The 21523-nt window shown below is 52.2% G+C and overlaps 1 protein-coding gene across 1 annotated transcript in view; it reads right to left on the reverse strand.

The window, feature by feature from the left end:
• Positions 1–2634, reverse strand: part of LOC147725251 (GTPase IMAP family member 9-like) — a 115147-nt gene extending 112513 nt beyond the window's left edge. Inside the window, exon 1 of the mRNA XM_086966562.1 lies at positions 2577–2634. The gene's annotated coding sequence lies outside the window, so the exon portion shown is untranslated. The remainder of the gene's footprint in view (positions 1–2576) is intronic.
• Positions 2635–21523: the final 18889 nt, after the last annotated feature.

The following is a 21523-nucleotide window of genomic DNA, read 5'->3' on the forward strand; positions in this document are numbered from 1 at the left end:
CACCACCACACCACTCAGGGACACCACCACATCACTCAGGGACACCACCACATCACTCAGGGACACCACCATATCATCACTCAGCGACACCACCACACTACTCAGGGACACCACCACACCACTCAGGGACACCACCACACCACTCAGGGACACCACCACATCATTCAGGGACACCACTACATCACTCAGGGACACCACCACATCATCACTCAGGGACACCACCACACCACTCAGGGACACCACCACATCACTCAGGGACACCACCACACCACTCAGCAACACCACCACACCACTCAGGGACACCACCACATCACTCAGGGACACCACCACATCACTCAGGGACACCACCACATCACTCAGAGACACCATCACACCACTCAGGGACAACACCACATCACTCAGGGACACCACCACATCACTCAGGGACACCACCACATCACTCAGGGACACCACCACATCACTCAGGGACACCACTACATCACTCAGGGACACCACCACATCATCACTCAGGGACACCACCACATCACTCAGGGACACCACCACATCACTCAGGGACACCACTACATCACTCAGGGAAACCACCACATCATCACTCAGGGACACCACCACACCACTCAGGGACATCACCACACCACTCAGGGACACCACCACATCACTCAGGGACACCACCACATCACTCAGGGACACCACCACATCACTCAGGGACACCACCACATCACTCAGGGACACCACCACATCACTCGGGACGCCACCACATCAACACTCAGGGAAACCACCACACTACTCAGGGACACCACCACATCACTCAGGGTCACCACCACATCACTCAAGGGCACCACCACATCATCACTCAGGGACACCACCACATCACTCAGGGACACCACCACGTCACTCAGGGACACCACCACACCACTCAGGGACACCACCACATCACTCAGGGACACCACCACACCACTCAGCAACACCACCACACCACTCAGGGACACCACCACATCACTCAGGGACACCACCACATCACTCAGGGACACCACCACATCACTCAGAGACACCATCACACCACTCAGGGACAACACCACATCACTCAGGGACACCACCACATCACTCAGGGACACCACCACATCACTCAGGGACACCACCACATCACTCAGGGACACCACTACATCACTCAGGGACACCACCACATCATCACTCAGGGACACCACCACATCACTCAGGGACACCACCACATCACTCAGGGACACCACTACATCACTCAGGGAAACCACCACATCATCACTCAGGGACACCACCACACTACTCAGGGACACCACCACACCACTCAGGGACATCACCACACCACTCAGGGACACCACCACATCACTCAGGGACACCACCACATCACTCAGGGACACCACCACATCACTCAGGGACACCACCACATCACTCGGGACGCCACCACATCAACACTCAGGGAAACCACCACACTACTCAGGGACACCACCACATCACTCAGGGTCACCACCACATCACTCAAGGGCACCACCACATCATCACTCAGGGACACCACCACATCACTCAGGGACACCACCACGTCACTCTGGGACACCACCACATCACTCAGGGACACCACCACATCACTCGGGGACACCACCACATCCCTCAGGGACACCACCACATCACTCAGCACCACAACAGCACTGTCCTTGCTGGCTAACAACAAGCATTCCCATAGCCAATAGGACTCGCATTAGGAAAGTGTAAGCTATTGGCTTTGTAAATAACAATGCTATTAATTTATATATTTTCAATGCCAACACATATTAAAAAAATAATTGTCATTTACAATAACAATAGCTCACACTTTCCTAAAGCGAGACCTATTGGCAACGCCAGTGCTTGTTTAAATAGGAATTGTGGGTGTTTTTGTAGCAAAACGCTTTGGATGAATGCGTCATATAAATATTAAGTGACACACCTCACCTTCAAGCATACAACTCCTAACTTGGGGGTTGAATTGTCACTATGTGGCACATGTAAAAACGCTATATTTCCCTGCTGAAGTGAATACATATTTCAGAAATGTGACTGGTCGGTCGTCATGGTGGGTTGGACGATATGTTTTGGGAGGACAACCACAGCCCAGAGACAGTCCCCCCCCCCTCTGCCCTGTGTAAAGCCAGCACCGCTCCCAGCATCCACCGGGCCCCCAGGGGAGGGCACACTTGCATCCATTTAATACACTTTCCCCCCCAAGGGCGGCGCTAACGAGGCGCAGACAGGCTCCGGAGGGGGTGAAAGGGCCCCTGTGGGGTCGGCTTTGCTTTCCTTGGGGCTATGGAAGCTGCCTCCCGCTGGGAATGACGCATCTGTACAGGTGTTTTACTAATCTGGTCCGCCCACGGGGGCCACATTGATCTGCATCCATGTTCTGTCCTCGTCTGACCCTGATGACTCCCCTGAGCTCACGATCGCTGCCAGAGAGGCCATCAAATGTATGGTCATTGCATTGCTGTGCACGAGTTTACAAATAAAATCCCACCACGGAAGAAATCTAACAGATAAAATCATCTGGGCATTTCCAGTGGAAGGACACTCACCTCTCTCGGCCGCGGCTCCGTCTCTGCCTCTCGGCGCTTAGGAATAAAAGCTCAACCCTCAGGCACGGGTGTTGTAACTCCCCCCCCCCCCCCTCCCCTTTAGCTCCCCCTCCGTCGTCATGTTAAGAATGCGTGTAAAGTGCTGATGACATCCACAGGGGGGCGCCACAGACCCACAGAGGCTGACTCCCGGCGCTGCCCTGTGTGTGAATGAAGGACCGTGCTCTCCTGATCAGACCCACAGAGGCTGACTCCCGGCGCTGCCCTGTGTGTGAATGAAGCACCGTGCTCTCCTGATCAGACCCACAGAGGCTGACTCCCGGCGCTGCCCTGGGTGTGAAAGAAGCACCGTGCTCTCCTGATCAGACCCACAGAGGCTGACTCCCGGCGCTGCCCTGGGTGTGAATGAAGCACCGTGCTCTCCTGATCAGACCCACAGAGGCCACTCCCGGCGCTGCCCTGGGTGTGAATGAAGCACCGTGCTCTCCTGATCAGACCCACAGAGGCTGACTCCCGGCGCTGCCCTGTGTGTGAATGAAGCACCGTGCTCTCCTGATCAGACCCACAGAGGCTGACTCCCGGCGCTGCCCTGGGTGTGAAAGAAGCACTGTGCTCTCCTGATCAGACCCACAGAGGCTGACTCCCGGCGCTGCCCTGGGTGTGAATGAAGCACCGTGCTCTCATGATCAGACCCACAGAGGCCACTCCCGGCGCTGCCCTGGGTGTGAATGAAGCACCGTGCTCTCCTGATCAGACCCACAGAGGCTGACTCCCGGCGCTGCCCAGTGTGTGAATGAAGCACCGTGCTCTCCTGGACAAAGACCCACAGAGGCTGACTCCCGGCGCTGCCCTGTGTGTGAATGAAGCACCGTGCTCTCCTGATCAGACCCACAGAGGATGACTCCCGGCGCTGCCCTGTGTCTGAATGAAGCACTGTGCTCTCCTGATCAGACCCACAGAGGCTGACTCCCGGCGCTGCCCTGTGTGTGAATGAAGGACCGTGCTCTCCTGATCAGACCCACTGAGGCTGACTCCCGGCGCTGCCCTGTGTGTGAATGAAGCACCGTGCTCTCCTGATCAGACCCACAGAGGATGACTCCGGGCGCTGCCCTGTGTGTGAATGAAGGACCGTGCTCTCCTGATCAGACCCACTGAGGCTGACTCCCGGCGCTGCCCTGTGTGTGAATGAAGCACCGTGCTCTCCTGATCAGACCCACAGAGGCTGACTCCGGGCGCTGCCCTGTGTATGAATGAAGCACCATGCTCTCCTGGACAAAGACCCACAGAGGCTGACTCCCGGCGCTGCCCTGTGTGTGAATGAAGCACCGTGCTCTCCTGGACAGACCCATAGAGCCTGACTCCCGGCGCTGCCCTGTGTGTGAATGAAGCACCGTGCTCTCCTGGACAAAGACCCACAGAGGCTGACTCCCGGCGCTGCCCTGTGTGAATGAAGCACCGTGCCCTCCTGATCAGACCCACAGAGGATGACTCCCGGCGCTGCCCTGTGTCTGAATGAAGCACTGTGCTCTCCTGATCAGACCCACAGAGGCTGACTCCCGGCGCTGCCCTGTGTGTGAATGAAGCACCGTGCTCTCCTGGACAAAGACCCACAGAGGCTGACTCCCGGCGCTGCCCTGTGTGTGAATGAAGCACCGTGCTCTCCTGATCAGACCCACAGAGGCTGACTCCCGGCGCTGCCCTGTGTGTGAATGAAGCACCATGCTCTCCTGGACAAAGACCCACAGAGGCTGACTCCCGGCGCTGCCCTGTGTGTGAATGAAGCACCGTGCTCTCCTGGACAGACCCATAGAGCCTGACTCCCGGCGCTGCCCTGTGTGTGAATAAAGCACCGTGCTCTCCTGATCAGACCAACAGAGGCTGACTCCCGGCGCTGCCCTGTGTGTGAAAGAAGCACCGTGCTCTCCTGAACAGACCCACAGAGGCTGACTCCCGGCGCTGCCCTGTGTGTGAATGAAGCACCGTGCTCTCCTGGACAGACCCATAGAGCCTGACTCCCGGCGCTGCCCTGTGTGTGAATGAAGCACCGTGCTCTCCTGGACAGACCCATAGAGCCTGACTCCCGGCGCTGCCCTGTGTGTGAATGAAGCACCGTGCTCTCCTGGACAAAGACCCACAGAGGCTGACTCCCGGCGCTGCCCTGTGTGAATGAAGCACCGTGCCCTCCTGATCAGACCCACAGAGGCTGACTCCCGGCGCTGCCCTGTGTGTGAATGAAGCACCGTGCTCTCCTGATCAGACCCACAGAGGCTGACTCCCGGCGCTGCCCTGTGTGTGAATGAAGCACCGTGCTCTCCTGATCAGACCCACAGAGGCTGACTCCCGGGCTGCCCTGTGTGTGAATGAAGCACCGTGCTCTCCTGATCAGACCCACAGAGGCTGACTCCCGGCGCTGCCCTGTGTGTGAATGAAGCACCGTGCTCTCCTGATCAGACCCACAGAGGCTGACTCCCGGCGCTGCCCTGTGTGTGAATGAAGCACCGTGCTCTCCTGATCAGACCCACAGAGGTTGAATCCCGGCGCTGCCCTGTGTGGGAATGAAGGACCGTGCTCTCCTGATCAGGGCCCCACAGAGGCTGACTCCCGGCGCTGCCCTGGGTGTGAAAGAAGCACCGTGCTCTCCTGATCAGACCCACAGAGGTTGAATCCCGGCGCTGCCCTGGGTGTGAAGGAAGCACCCTGCTCTCCTGATCAGACCCACAGAGTCTGACTCCCGGCGCTGCCCTGTGTGTGAAAGAAGCACCGTGCTCTCCTGGACAAAGACCCACAGAGGCTGACTCCCGGCGCTGCCCTGTGTGTGAAGGAAGCACCGTGCTCTCGTGATCAGACCCACAGAGGCTGACTCCCGGCGCTGCCCTGTGTGTGAATGAAGCACCGTGCTCTCCTGATCAAAGCCCCACAGAGGCTGACTCCCGGCGCTGCCCTGGGTGTGAAAGAAGCACCGTGCTCTCCTGATCAGACCCACAGAGGTTGAATCCCGGCGCTGCCCTGTGTGTGAATGAAGCACCGTGCTCTCCTGATCAGACCCACAGAGGCTGACTCCCGGCGCTGCCCTGTGTGTGAATGAAGCACCGTGCTCTCCTGATCAGACCCACAGAGGCTGACTCCCGGCGCTGCCCTGTGTGTGAATGAAGGACCGTGCTCTCCTGATCAGACCCACAGAGGCTGACTCCCGGCGCTGCCCTGGGTGTGAAAGAAGCACTGTGCTCTCCTGATCAGACCCACAGAGGTTGAATCCCGGCGCTGCCCTGTGTGTGAATGAAGCACCGTGCTCTCCTGATCAAAGACCCACAGAGGCTGACTCCCGGCGCTGCCCTGTGTGTGAATGAAGCACCGTGCTCTACTTATCAGACCCACAAAGGCTGACTCCCGGCGCTGCCCTGTGTGTGAATGAAGCACCGTGCTCTCCTGATCAGACCCACAGAGGCTGACTCCCGGCGCTGCCCTGGGTGTGAAAGAAGCACTGTGCTCTCCTGATCAGACCCACAGAGGCTGACTCCCGGCGCTGCCCTGTGTGTGAATGAAGCACCGTGCTCTCCTGATCAGACCCACAGAGGCTGACTCCCGGCGCTGCCCTGTGTGTGAATGAAGCACCGTGCTCTCCTGAACAGACCCACAGAGGCTGACTCCCGGCGCTGCCCTGTGTGTGAAAGAAGCACCGTGCTCTCCTGGACAAAGACCCACAGAGGCAGACTCCCGGCGCTGCCCTGTGTGTGAATGAAGCACCGTGCTCTCCTGATCAGACCCACAGAGGCTGACTCCCGGCGCAGCCCTGTGTGTGAATGAAGCACCGTGCTCTCCTGATCAGACCCACAGAGGCTGACTCCCGGCGCTGCCCTGTGTGTGAATGAAGCACCGTGCTCTCCTGATCAGACCCACAGAGGCTGACTCCCGGCGCTGCCCTGTGTATGAATGAAGCACCGTGCTCTCCTGATCAGACCCACAGAGGCTGACTCCCGGCGCAGGCCTGTGTGTGAATGAAGCACCGTGCTCTCCTGATCAGACCCACAGAGGCTGACTCCCGGCGCTGCCCTGTGTGTGAATGAAGCACCGTGCTCTCCTGATCTGAGGTTCCGTGACGATTTGAACCCGTGTTTTCAACATTGTCGTAAATACATAATTTTGGTATCAGTGAACCGCAAATGGTCCATTTAGCATATCCTGGTGTTTTCGCTGTGCTACGAGCAAGAGTACTCCCGTTACAAACACATTTCTGATCTACCCATGGCATCCATCTTAGATCATGGCAGCCATTTTGTGTTTTTTGCCCTCACATAGACAATGGACACGCAATGACCTCTGATTTCTTCATTTCGATTAAGGACACGTAAGCTTAGCCGGAGATTCACCTCTCTAGTGACACGTGCACCTTAGAGCAGAACACGCTGTGGCTACGTGACTCGACAAAGGCTGCCTCCTCTGCCTAAGGCCAGTCCTGCTATACTGGTTCTCGTGTTCGTTGGCCTGATCATGATTAGGCGGCCGAAGCTGGTAGCCTTGCCCATTTACAACCCACAAACATCTCTTATCCTGCTTTTCTATCTCCTACACCTGGCCCTGTTTCTTTCTTTCTGGACCTTTATTAGGGGGAGGTAACAAAATTTACGATGAGGCGGTCCGGATCTTGAATGAAATGTTGACATGGGATTGTGATGGAATAGTGGGAACCCCTCTTCGTAATGTTTGACATCAGATATTATCGACGATTCCTGTGCAACGCCAAATATTTATTGTTTAGGACACAAAGGTTTGGGAATGTACCAACATGTAAAGAATTTGCCTGAAGGCCAATATTTAGTATATAAGGAGCAACCCTTCTTGTACAAATCGAACAGGCTCCTGAATACTGCCCGTGTGTAGTTTCTGTGACTTCTGTGTCCCTGCAGTAATAAACCTTTGGTCTTTGACGCCACCATCGAGAAGCCCGTGTTTCTGTTTATTTGTGCACCGAGACAGGTAGAACTCCGGGGTCTTCGGGTGTTATCCCTGACACCTCTGGACGGAACCAAAAAGTCCAGAACTCCAATTGGCGCCCAACGTGGGGCGACGTCATTCGGTACCGGTCCAAAAGCCTGAAGAGTTCGAGAAGCTTCGTGTGAAGATTCCTGAGGGAGGCGCCCCACTTCATCGATCCCGGCATATCGCAAAAGTAGCCCGACGTTCTCTTCCACGAGGGTTCCCGTTCAGGACGGCTGCAGTGGTCCGTTGCCTTGACCGTCGCCCTGTCTTGGACCCGAGGTGCAGTCCTTAGTATGGCGAGACAAGACGGTTTTCTCCTTGGTGACGTCTTCAGTGCCTCAGTTAAGTATTTAGTGGTTGCTAGTTGGTTGCTTCGTGAGGGTTGTTAAAATCCTTTTAGTTCTTGGTTTGGTTTGGTTTGGTAAGATTATCACTGGTTGTTCTGGTTAAGGTAATCTATTGGTTTAGTTTGGGTATCGATACATTAGTTCGTTTTTGGTAGGCCTAAGTTCTTGGTTCGAGTGCACATTTCTGTTTGTGTTTTTGTTCGTTCTGTGTTCCGGATTATAAAATGGTAAGTCGGAAAAGTTGTATGTTGTCGTGTTTTGGTTGCAACAATGATTCCCGGTTGGAGGACTCATGTCTGGTTCCTCCGATTGGAACTCCTTTATATGATCTTTATTGTAAACATGGTGTGGGTCCGATATCTTATAATGAGGTGTGGGTCCGTTATACAGACAAAGACGGTGTCCTTAGTTGGCCACTGCATGGTAGTTTTGAACCTGAAGTCCTTGACAATTTGGAAGTGAAATTGTTTAAGAAGAAAGCCCGGCCGGAAATGTTTGATTCTTTTCGTTATTGGCGAAAGGAATCTAAACAGAGAGAAATTAAAAGATTGAAGAAAGCACAGAAAGAGCAGGAGTTGACTTTAGAACAGGCTGCTAAACAGCTCCAAATCAACGAGTCTGAGAAGGCAATGGAGGTAGCTACTAGAGAGCGTAATTTAGCGATCGACAAATGCTACCCTGCCTTGCCATCGAGTACAACTAAGGCGGTAGAGGATTCCGAGAATGATCCTTTGCTGTCTTATTTGTTACAGTCACCCCCACCGTATGCACAGGGTGCTATAGTTCCTCCTTTACCCAATGTTCAATTGCCGGTTGCTGGACAACCTGGTATTCCTGCTCCTGCTCCCCTGAATCAAGCTCCTGTACCACCTGTGGTCAATGTGAATGTTCCTTCGGCACCCCCTCTTCCTGGGGTGCCGGCTTCTTTGCCTATACCTGTATCGCTTATACCTACTGTTTCACAAGCTACCTTACTTAACACTCCTACTGTTCCTATTCTATCTGTTCCAACTGCGACTGTGTTTTCTACATCTGCTAGTATTATGACTCCGCTTTCTGTTCGTTGGAGAATCACTGATTCTGTCTCTAATATTCTGTCTCCTTTCTATAAAACTTTAATTAAGACTCCTGCCTCTGAGTCTGTGCAGAGACGTAGTCAGCTTCCAAGCACTGAGGAACGGGGAATCTTAGATTCCACGGCTCTCAGATGGATTTCGAAGAGTAGGAGATATAGTACGAGAGACGTATTAGATACTTTTATGCAATGGAATGAACCAACGCAACGATATGTTTTCGACGAGATGTGCTCCCTTTTGCGTGATGAATTAGAAGAAGATGATTCTGAATCGAACTTAGAAGAATTAATTAATGTTCAGAAAGAGTTTGCTGCAGGTACGATAATTGGTCAAAATATAAAGGAAGCGATGGAACTAATTTTAAGCTATAGGAATGATCCGTCTCTTCGGTCACCGAGAGATTTAGAGAAACAAAGTACGAAGCAGAATCGCCAATATCCAATGAGGGAGGTTCCACCAATTTGGCGTGAAGCTGTGCAAGCTGATGCAGTGAATGGTATTGCTGCCGCTCCGGCGCAATTCCAAAGAGTGTGGATACACATTCCATGGAAGCGAGCTGTAGTGTTAGCGGTGAAACAGGCCTTGCCAGATCCGCGTAAGAATCCTGCTGGATACTATAAAGAATTAGCACAGACAGTTGAGGCTTGTGTGATGAATCTAGCGGACATTGACATGTTATTTGGGAATGTAGTTCCGCAAACAATTTGGGCCAAAATTCGTAAAGAGAATCATCCAGTTGCCCTAGGTGGTGATTGGGCAGCTATCATAGCAGCGGATGGTCAGCAAATAGGTGGTTCCAAACCCGAACCTCTAATTGCTAATCTTCCAGGTAGGATAGTTGACTTAATGAAGACTCTGATGCCAGCATTGCGTGTTAACTGGGACAAGTTGTCCGCATGCAGGCAGAAGAAAGACGAAAGTGTCTCCGACTTTTTCACAAGGTTCGAAGAGACTTTTGTGGATCACAGTGGTCAAGATATGAGCACAGAAGGAGGACAGAGATTGTTTGTCGATAAATTTGTACACAATCTGCTACCAGAGCTTTGCAATAAATTGAAAGATTCCGAGAGTGCGTGGGCTGTCTCCACAACTGCGCAAATACTTGCAACTGCACAGTATTATGAAAATAGGGATAAAGAGGAGAAAGAGAAATCAGATAAGAAAACGAAAGATTTAAAAACTAAAGTTCTTTTGCAACAGGCATATCCGCCTCGCATGAATCAAACCAATACACAGCAAGGGTCGTATCAAAGGGCAGATTATAGTTCACCGAGGCCGCAATATCAGTGGAACCAGTGTGCCTACTGTAAGAAAGAGGGTCATTATAAAAATGAGTGTCCGACCTTAGCGCAAAATAATGCTGCAGCAGCTCAGAGAGGTCGTGGTGGTTCTATGCAAAATTCTAGAGGTCGAGGAAGAGGTGCTATGCCTCCACAAACGAATGATCGCCCTTCTAATCACTTTGATCAACGAAATGGACAGTCTGCCCAACAAAATAGATCCCAACAGTATCATGTTGAGGACTATTGTGAAGTAGATGAGGGATTTCAGCAAACTGAATACTAGGACAGCCATGGACAGAGAGAGGGAGTAGTATCAGTTCCAGTGGATCAGAGTGGGCCTTATGTCGCAGTAGCAACATCAGGTGTAGTCGAACCGTTTCTGTTGGATACTGGTGCCGCAAAAAGTTCTATCATTCATGCGAAACTCCCTGGCGCACCTTTGTCCGGCTTAACAAATATTTCCGTAGGTTTTTCAGGCGCCCCTGTTTGCAATCCAGTATCTGGTCCTTTGTCTATTTCTGTTGGACCGTGTCAATTGAAAGCACCCCTGATTTTGACGACAGGTTGTAATGAAAATCTGCTTGGTTTAGACTTGTTAAAACGCCTATATGCGACATTGTACTGTTCTCCGTCAGGAGTACAGCTTACATTGGGTAAAAGAATCACCTCTCCGATGTACTTGTCAATGGATGCACTCCCGCCAGAGCTGCGTTCACTCCCTGATACTCTTTGGGCGACTGGTCCTAACGATGTAGGCCTTTTGGAAATACCACCATATGTAGTCACTTTGAAAGCAAATGTTAAATTTCCACGAATTCCACAATACAAGATCTCTAGTGAAGGTGAACGTGCACTTTTATTGATTGTGCAAGACTTGATTAAGAAAGGTGTAGTTGAAGAAACTAGAGGTAATGTCTGTAACAGTCCTGTATTACCGATTTTGAAACGTACTGATCCTTCAAAGCCACCAGTGTATAGGTTTGTTATCGATCTAAGAGAGGTTAATAAGATTGTGGTTCCGCAGTTTCCTGTGGTTCCAGACATCACTGCATTGTTAACGTTGATTCCTGCTACAGCTACATGGTTTTCAGTTATCGACTTGAAGAATGCCTTTTTCAGTATTCCAATAGCCGAGGAAAGCAGGGATATTTTCGGCTTCTCTCTAGGAGGTCGAAGCTTCAGGTTTAAACGTGCTCCACAAGGCTATTGTGAGAGTCCATCTATTTACAGTCAGGCATTAAAAAGTCAGTTAGATTCTTTTGTACTTCCACCTGGTTCTGCTCTAGTACAGTATGTCGACGATCTTCTGGTGGCTGCCGATGACAAGGAAACTTGCAAAGCAGCTACAATTTCGTTATTGCATCATTTGTCTAATTTGAATCATAAGGTGTCACCTTCGAAAATGCAATACTGCTGCCAAGAAGTGACCTACCTAGGTCATCTCTTGTCAAAGGAGGGAAGGAAGTTGACCCCAGAGAGAATAAAACAATTACGCAGATGAGTGTTCCCCGCACACAGAAAGAAGTACGTGCCTTTTTAGGTATTACCTCATACTGTAGGCAGTGGATCCCAAATTTTTCTCTTTTAGCAAAACCATTGGTAGCTTTGACTGGGAAAGGTGTTCCGAGTCCGGTGCCATGGTCTGCTGAATGTCAGGAGAGTTTTTCTGAGTTACGTAATGCACTATGTTCAGCTCCTGTGTTGGGTACACCAGATTACAGTAAACCATTCACGCTCTATGTTCACGAGAGAGAAGGTTGCGCGTTGAGTGTTCTGACACAGAGATTTGGTGATAAACAACGCCCTTGTGCGTATTTTTCATCAACATTAGATCCGGTAGCTAGAGCATTGCCTAGTTGTTTGAGAGCTACAGCGGCAGCTGCAGCTTCCATTCGACAATCTGCTGGTTTGGTGATGAACAACATGCTAGTGGTCATGGTTCCTCATGCTGTGGACACACTCATGAACCGAACCAAGACGCAACACCTTACTAGTGCTAGATTATCAGGTTATGAGCTGACATTATTAGCGAGTCATATTCAAATCAAAAGATGCAATGTATTGAATCCAGCAACATTGTTGCCGACTAATCAAGAGTCGAGTGATTCTGAACCCCATGATTGTTGTTTCAGAACCGAGGAAGAGACTAAAGGACAAATTGATTTGAAAGACACTCCATTGTCAGATCCAGATGGCACGTTGTATGTTGATGGATCGTGCTTTAAATTGGAGAATGGTGATGTGACTGCTGCCTATGCAGTAACGACTTTGAGTACGATTGTGGAGACTGCAAGAGTGAGCCAGAATTCTGCCCAAGCTGCAGAATTAATTGCTCTAACGAGAGCGTGTGTTTTAGCAAAGGGAAAGAGAGTAAATGTGTTCACAGATAGTCAGTACGCATTTGGCGTGGCCCATAGTTTTGGCCGTTTGTGGAGAGAAAGAGGTTTCATTACGTCCCATGGGACTAAGATTCAACATGGTCAGCTAGTTAACGACTTGTTGGAATCTCTAACCTTGCCGACTGAAGTTGCGATTGTGAAATGCAGTGCTCATAAAGCAATCACGGATGATGTTGGTCGTGGGAATGCTTTTGCTGATGAAACCGCTAAACAGACAGCTAGAAATATGATGAGTAGGATGTATGTTGCAACGTCTGCGAGATGGATTTCCGAGTCTGGAATGTGTGAGGATACAGTGGAAAGTGTGAAAGAGATTCAAAAAGAGGCAACTGAGGAGGAAAAGCGTGCATGGAAAGAAAGTACAGGTAAATTGGACTCGAGTGGATGTTGGATTGATTTGTCGGAACAACAGCGTTGGATGTTGCCTGATGCGTACGTGCTTGCAGTGGTAACAATGGCACATGGAGTAGCACACATTAGTTCTAAAGGAATTTGTAAGATGTTGGCTCCAGTTTGGAAGAATGATGGGATTAGTAAGTGCGCAGAGAGAGTGGTGAAAAATTGTATGGTATGCCTGATGCATAATCCTGGCAAGGGAGTCCCCACACCTGCTGGTCACTTCGCTCCTCCCTCTTGTCCCTTTGAAGTGATTCAGTTAGATTTCATTCACATGGATCGTTGCAACAACCTAAAATACGTCCTGGTGGTAGTTTGTGCTTTCTCCAGATGGATCGAAGCATATCCACTAAAGGACAACACTGCCCTATCAACTGCCAAAATCCTTCTTAAAGAATACTTCCCTAGGTATGGAATGCCACGGATTGTATGGTCAGATAACGGAAGTGAGTTTGTAGGGAAAGTTATGCAGAGTGTGTGTGCCGGTTTAGGGATCAAGCAAAAATTCCACAGTGCAAACCATCCCCAGTCTGCTGGTTTAGTTGAGGGTTACAATGGCACCCTCAAGCTGAAACTTGCTAAAATACAGGCATCCACGGGTTTGTCCTGGCCAGACGCACTACCCTTGGCTTTGTTATCAACAAGAGCGACTGTACATTCTAGAGTAGGGCTTAGTCCTTATGAAATAATCTTTGGTCGTCCCGCGAATATTTGGGGAGTGCCAAGGCCGAAAGAATTCTGTTCTCTGGAATATCCAATGTTGATTGATTACCTTTACGACTTGACTGCTAAATTGAGTCTTATTCACCAACAGGTTTTCGACGCATTGCCAAAGCCACCGGAGAGTCCAGGCCATCAGCTGAAACCTGGCGACCACGTTGTGGTACGGAACTTTGCGAGGACGAAGAACCTTCAACCCAGATTTGTCGGCCCCTATCAAGTACTACTAGCAACGAGAACTGCTATCCGAGTGGCTGGACGCAAGAACTGGATCCATACGACGCACGTCAAAGGTGTGCCTCTGCCGCTTCCTTGTGATAACTGGGTGAAGAAGGGAATTGGTGCCTCTGAATTTGAACGAACGCCCAGGTTTATCCCTTTCAGCGATGCCGAATTGATAACTGACACATCAAACTCTAGCTCTCCTCCTGAAACTACTTCTTTGACTTCTGAACACCTGCCCTCTACATCGGAAGAAACTTTGCCTTCTGCGAACTTGAACATTGTAACCTCTGCTGATGAGACACTGTTTCCAGATCAAACAGCTCCTGCAAAACTGAGATACAATTTACGGTCTCGCAATATGGACAAATAAAGCAGGAAACTGCCTATTGTAATATTTGAATTTTGACACTTTTGCTTTCAGCCAGGAAGTTTGCTATTGTTTCTATTGTTTTAAAATTGCCTTGCCGTCTGGGCAGCCGTAGGGTCGTGGCTGTGTGCCTAGTTGAATCTGCGGGGGTCAGACACAAGGTCGATCTTTCTGTTAGTTCTGGGAACTCCCAGGGCTGATAGAGGCATTTTCATCTACGTACACATCATCAGTGGTCGCGAGCGGATTGTAGAAGATGGAGCTTCCTGAGCTGCAACGAGAAAATGTGATTTATGTTCGCAGAAATAGACTGTACAGAATTCTCCACAGCAAATGCTTTTTAATGCAATGTGCTATTACATTTTTAATTGTTTTGATAACATTGGTGGGTGGAATAGCCTTTGGTGTGAATTTGATTTTTATGCCAGTAACTACAGTACCTCCCCTTGATCCTGCTACTTCTACTGTTTCTTCTGTGCACTCTTTTCACTCGTTTCCTGAACACGAGCAAGCTCTACGCTCAGAATTCATCAATAACACATTTGTACAGCTCTTGCACCAACACCAACTGGTAGTTAACACTACAGACTGCTGGGTGTGTGGCTTGATACCCCACACTATGGATAAAGGCATTCCCTACCTGGTTTTGCCTTTTAGCTATAATGGATCATTCCAGGCCCTTCAGACCATTTTTGCTTATGCCCTCGAAACCTATCCTCCGCGTCCACCACGTTCCACTAAATACAACTCTGCCAACAAAGCTTTAGTTCAGGGAATTATTGACATGATTAGAGACGTCAATAATACTCCATCTTACCCTAGAGATGAATTACGGGTATATTTGAGTTGGAACTCTTCAGAGTATCGCCTTAGTTTGGGAGAAAGCAAACGTAAAAGCTCAACTCCAATCTGGGTCGTGCCTCACAGAGGTCAGGTCTGTTTGCAAGGAAATGGGAGAAATCCGAGAGCTCAGCTAGGGAGGAGTGAATGCATTGAGACCTATGTGTTTCCGTCTAACTCTTCCCCTGCCTTCCTTACTGCTAGGGGTACCTACTTCATCTGTCAAGACAGAGCATATACGTGGTTGCCTGCTGACTTTTCAGGCTCATGTTATATTGCTCGATTGTTGCCTCCAACATACACTGCTTCGTCTGATTATCACAAGACCAGAGTAGCAAGAGGTGTTTTCAGCAAGGAAGATACCGCTGGTCAGGAAGCTGGAGACTTCTTCAAAGGTTTCCTTCCGTTCTGGGGGCCTATGGCCAATAGTAGAAACATACGTCAACTAACACGGGTAGTTGAATCTACTATTACCGAAACTGCTGGTGCCCTTAGCAACTTGACAGCTGAGCTTCAGGCGGATCGACTCATGACGTTGCAGAACCGTATGGTTCTAGACGTAATACTTGCAGACCGAGGTGGGGTATGCAGAATGATCCAATCGAGCTGCTGTGTCTTTATTCCCAATAATGCTCCAACTGTTTATGAGGCGATCTCTAAGCTACACAAGATTTCCGACTCTATTCATGTAGACAAGGGAAACTGGTCCTTCATGGAGTGGTTTTGGACTCTGATATCAACGTGGGGATGGAAGGTTCTAATGGTTATTGGTGTCATTCTAGTATTCCTGTTCTCGTGTTGCCTGATTATCCAGTGTGGTCCCGCTCTGTGTAGTCTCTGTGCTGCAACCTGTTTTAGAAAACCACCTGCGTTTGGAGAAAAGGCGCGAGAAAGGATGATGATACAACAGCATGTCACTGACCTGATGAGCATAGAACTAGATTCTGACATAGACTGAGTAATTGCCTATGTAAGGGCAAAAGGAGGGTCTGAGGTTCCGTGACGATTTGAACCCGTGTTTTCAACATTGTCGTAAATACATAATTTTGGTATCAGTGAACCGCAAATGGTCCATTTAGCATATCCTGGTGTTTTCGCTGTGCTACGAGCAAGAGTACTCCCGTTACAAACACATTTCTGATCTACCCATGGCATCCATCTTAGATCATGGCAGCCATTTTGTGTTTCTTGCCCTCACATAGACAATGGACACGCAATGACCTCTGATTTCTTCATTTCGATTAAGGACACGTAAGCTTAGCCGGAGATTCACCTCTCTAGTGACACGTGCACCTTAGAGCAGAACACGCTGTGGCTACGTGACTCGACAAAGGCTGCCTCCTCTGCCTAAGGCCAGTCCTGCTATACTGGTTCTCGTGTTCGTTGGCCTGATCATGATTAGGCGGCTGAAGCTGGTAGCCTTGCCCATTTACAACCCACAAACATCTCTTATCCTGCTTTTCTATCTCCTACACCTGGCCCTGTTTCTTTCTTTCTGGACCTTTATTAGGGGGAGGTAACGAAATTTACGATGAGGCGGTCCGGCTCTTGAATGAAATGTTGACATGGGATTGTGATGGAATAGTGGGAACCCCTCTTCGTAATGTTTGACATCAGATATTATCGACGATTCCTGTGCAACGCCAAATATTTATTGTTTAGGACACAAAGGTTTGGGAATGTACCAACATGTAAAGAATTTGCCTGAAGGCCAATATTTAGTATATAAGGAGCAACCCTTCTTGTACAAATCAAACAGGCTCCTGAATACTGCCCGTGTGTAGTTTCTGTGACTTCTGTGTCCCTGCAGTAATAAACCTTTGGTCTTTGACGCCACCATCGAGAAGCCCGTGTTTCTGTTTATTTGTGCACCGAGACAGGTAGAACTCTGGGGTCTTCGGGTGTTATCCCTGACACCTCTGGACGGAACCAAAAAGTCCAGAACTCCAGATCAAACCCACAGAGGCTGACTCCCGGCGCTGCCCTGTGTGTGAATGAAGCACCGTGCTCTCCTGATCAGACCCACAGAGGTTGAATCCCAGCGCTGCCCTGTGTGTGAATGAAGCACCGTGCTCTCCTGATCAGACCCACAGAGGCTGACTCCCGGCGCTGCCCTGTGTGTGAATGAAGCACCGTGCTCTCCTGATCAGACCCACAGAGGCTGACTCCCGGGCTGCCCTGTGTGTGAATGAAGCACCGTGCTCTCCTGGACAAAGACCCACAGAGGCTGACTCCCGGCGCTGCCCTGTGTATGAATGAAGCACCGTGCTCTCCTGATCAGACCCATAGAGGCTGACTCCCGGCACTGCCCTGTGTGTGAATGAAGCACCGTGCTCTCCTGATCAGACCCACAGAGGCTGACTCCCGGCGCTGCCCTGTGTATGAATGAAGCACCGTGCTCTCCTGATCAGACCCACAGAGGCTGACTCCCGGCGCAGGCCTGTGTGTGAATGAAGCACCGTGCTCTCCTGATCAGACCCACAGAGGCTGACTCCCGGGCTGCCCTGTGTGTGAATGAAGCACCGTGCTCTGCTGATCAGACCCACAGAGGCTGACTCCCGGCGCTGCCCTGTGTGTGACTGAAGCACCGTGCTCTCCTGGACAAAGACCCACAGAGGCTGACTCCCGGCGCTGCCCTGTGTGTGAAGGAAGCACCGTGCTCTCCTGATCAGACCCACAGAGGCTGACTCCCGGCGCTGCCCTGTGTGTGAATAAAGCACCGTGCTCTCCTGATCAGACCCACTGAGGCTGACTCCCGGCGCTGCCCTGTGTGTGAATGAAGCACCGTGCTCTCCTGATCAGACCCACAGAGGCTGACTCCCGGCGCTGCCCTGTGTGTGAATGAAGCACCGTGCTCTCCTGATCAGACCCACAGAGGCTGACTCCCGGCGCTGCCCTGTGTGTGAATGAAGCACCATGCTCTCCTGATCAGACCCACAGAGGCCACTCCCGGCGCTGCCCTGTGTGTGAATGAAGCACCGTGCTCTCCTGATCAGACCCACAGAGGCTGACTCCCGGTGCTGCCCTGTATGTGAATGAAGCACCGTGCTCTCCTGATCAGACCCACAGAGGCTGACTCCCGGCGCTGCCCTGTTTGTGAATAAAGCACCGTGCTCTGCTGATCAGACCCACAGAGGCTGACTCCCGGCGCTTCCCTGTGTGTGAAGGAAGCAGCCTGCTCTCCTGATCAGACCCACAGAGGCTGACTCCCGGCGCTGGCCTGTGTGTGAATGAAGCACCGTGCTCTCCTGATCAGACCCACAGAGGTTGAATCCCGGCGCTGCCCTGTGTGTGAAAGAAGCACCGTGCTCTCCTGATCAGACCCACAGAGGCTGACTCCCGGCGCTGCACTGTGTGTGACTGAAGCACCGTGCTCTCCTGGACAAAGACCCACAGAGGCTGACTCCCGGCGCTGCCCTGTGTGTGAAGGAAGCAAGATGCTCTCCTGATCAGACCCACAGAGGCTGACTCCCGGCGCTGCCCTGTGTGGGACTGAAGCACCGTGCTCTCCTGATCAGACCCACAGAGGCTGACTCCCGGCGCTGCCCTGTGTGTGAATGAAGCACCGTGCTCTCCTGATCAGACCCACAGATGCTGACTCCCGGCGCTGCCCTGTGTGTGAATGAAGCACCGTGCTCTCCTGATCAGACCCACAGAGGCTGACTCCCGGCGCTGCCCTGTGTGAATGAAGCACCGTGCTCTCCTGATCAGACCCACAGAGGCTGACTCCCGGCGCTGCCCTGTGTGTGAATGAAGCACCGTGCTCTCCTGATCAGACCCACAGAGGCTGACTCCCGGGCTGCCCTGTGTGTGAATAAAGCACCGTGCTCTCCTGATCAGACCCACAGAGGCTTACTCCCGGCGCTGCCCTGTGTGTGAATAAAGCACCGTGCTCTCCTGATCAGACCCACAGAGGCTGACTCCCGGCGCTGCCCTGTGTGTGAATGAAGCACCGTGCTCTCCTGATCAGACCCACAGAGGCTGACTCCCGGCGCTGCCCTGTATGTGAATGAAGCACTGTGCTCTCCTGATCAGACCCACAGAGGCTGACTCCCGGCGCTGCCCTGTGTGTGAATGAAGCACCGTGCTCTCCTGATCAGACCCACAGAGGCTGACTTCCGGCGCTGCCCTGTGTGTGAATAAAGCACCGTGCTCTCCTGATCAGACCCACAGAGGCTGACTCCCGGCGCTGCCCTGTGTGTGAATGAAGCACCGTGCTCTCCTGATCAGACCCACAAAGGCTGACTCCCGGCGCTGCCCTGTGTGTGAATGAAGCACCGTGCTCTCCTGATCAGACCCACAGAGGCTGACTCCCGGCGCAGCCCTGTGTGTGACTGAAGCTCCGTGCTCTCCTGATCAGACCCACAGAGGCTGACTCCCGGCGCTGCCCTGGGTGTGAATGAAGCACCATGCTCTCCTGATCAAAGACCCACAGAGGCTGACTCCCGGCGCTGCCCTGTGTGTGAATAAAGCACCGTGCTCTCCTGATCAGACCCACAGAGGCTGACTCCCGGCGCTGCCCTGGGTGTGAATGAAGCACTGTGCTCTCCTGATCAGACCCACAGAGGCTGACTCCCGGCGCTGCCCTGTGTGTGAAGGAAGCACCGTGCTCTCCTGATCAGACCCACAGAGGCTGACTCCCGGCGCTGCCCTGTGTGTGAATGAAGCACCGTGCTCTCCTGATTAGACCCACAGAGGCTGACTCCCGGCGCTGCCCTGTGTGTGAATGAAGCACCGTGCTCTCCTGATCAGACCCACAGAGGCTGACTCCCGGCGCTGCCCTGTGTGTGAATGAAGCACCGTGCTCTCCTGATCAGACCCACAGAGGCTGACTCCCGGCGCTGCCCTGTGTGTGAATGAAGCACCGTGTTCTCCTGACCAGACCCACAGAGGCTGACTCCCAACGCTGCCCTGTGTGTGAAAGAAGCACCGTGCTCTCCTGAACAGACCCACAGAGGCTGACTCCCGGCGCTGCCCTGTGTGTGAATGAAGCACCGTGCTCTCCTGATCAGACCCACAGAGGCCACTCCCGGTGCTGCCCTGTGTATGAATGAAGCACCGTGCTCTCCTGATCAGACCCACAGAGGCTGACTCCTGGCGCTGCCCTGTGAGTGAATGAAGCACCGTGCTCTCCTGATCAGACCCACAGAGGCTGACTCCCGGCGCTGCCCTGTGTGAATGAAGCACCGTGCTCTCCTGATCAGACCCACACAGGCTGACTCCCGGCGCTGCCCTGTGTGTGAATGAAGCACCATGCTCTCCTGATCAGACCCACAGAGGCTGACTCCCGGCGCTGCCCTGTGTGTGAATGAAGCACCGTGCTCTCCTGATCAGACCCACAGAGGCTGACTCCCGGCGCTGCCCTGTGTGTGAATGAAGCACCGTGCTCTCCTGATCAGACCCACAGAGGCCACTCCCGGGGCTGCCCTGTGTGTGAATGAAGCACCATGCTCTCCTAATCAGACCCACAGAGGCTGACTCCCGGCGCTGCCCTGTATGTGAATGAAGCACCGTGCTCTCCTGATCAGACCCACAGAGGCTTACTCCCGGCGCTGCCCTGTTTGTGAATAAAGCACCGTGCTCTGCTGATCAGACCCACAGAGGCTGACTCCCGGCGCTGCCCTGTGTGTGAATGAAGCACCGTGCTCTCCTGATCAGACCCACAGAGGCTGACTCCCGGCGCTGCCCTGTGTGTGAATGAAGCACCGTGCTCTCCTGATCAGACCCACAGAGGCTGACTCCCGGCGCTGCCCTGTGTGTGAATGAAGCACCGTGCTCTCCTGATCAGACCCACAGAGGCCACTCCCGGCGCTGCCCTGTGTGTGAATGAAGCACTGTGCTCTCCTGATCAGACCCACAGAGGCTGACTCCCGGCGCTGCCCTGTATGTGAATGAAGCACCGTGCTCTCCTGATCAGACCCACAGAGGCTGACTCCCGGCGCTGCCCTGTTTGTGAATAAAGCACCGTGCTCTGCTGATCAGACCCACAGAGGCTGACTCCCGGCGCTTCCCTGTGTGTGAAGGAAGCACCCTGCTCTCCTGATCAGACCCACAGAGGCTGACTCCCGGCGCTGGCCTGTGTGTGAATGAAGCACCGTGCTCTCCTGATCAGACCCACAGAGGCTGACTCCCGGCGCTGCACTGTGTGTGACTGAAGCACCGTGCTCTCCTGATCAGACCCACAGAGGCTGACTCCCGGCGCTGCCCTGTGTGTGAATGAAGCACCGTGCTCTCCTGATCAGACCCACAGAGGTTGAATCCCGGCGCTGCCCTGTGTGTGAAAGAAGCACCGTGCTCTCCTGATCAGACCCACAGAG

The sequence above is a fragment of the Lissotriton vulgaris genome, chromosome 4_1, assembly GCF_964263255.1.
Source record: "Lissotriton vulgaris chromosome 4_1, aLisVul1.2, whole genome shotgun sequence".
NCBI lineage: Eukaryota > Metazoa > Chordata > Amphibia > Caudata > Salamandridae > Lissotriton > Lissotriton vulgaris.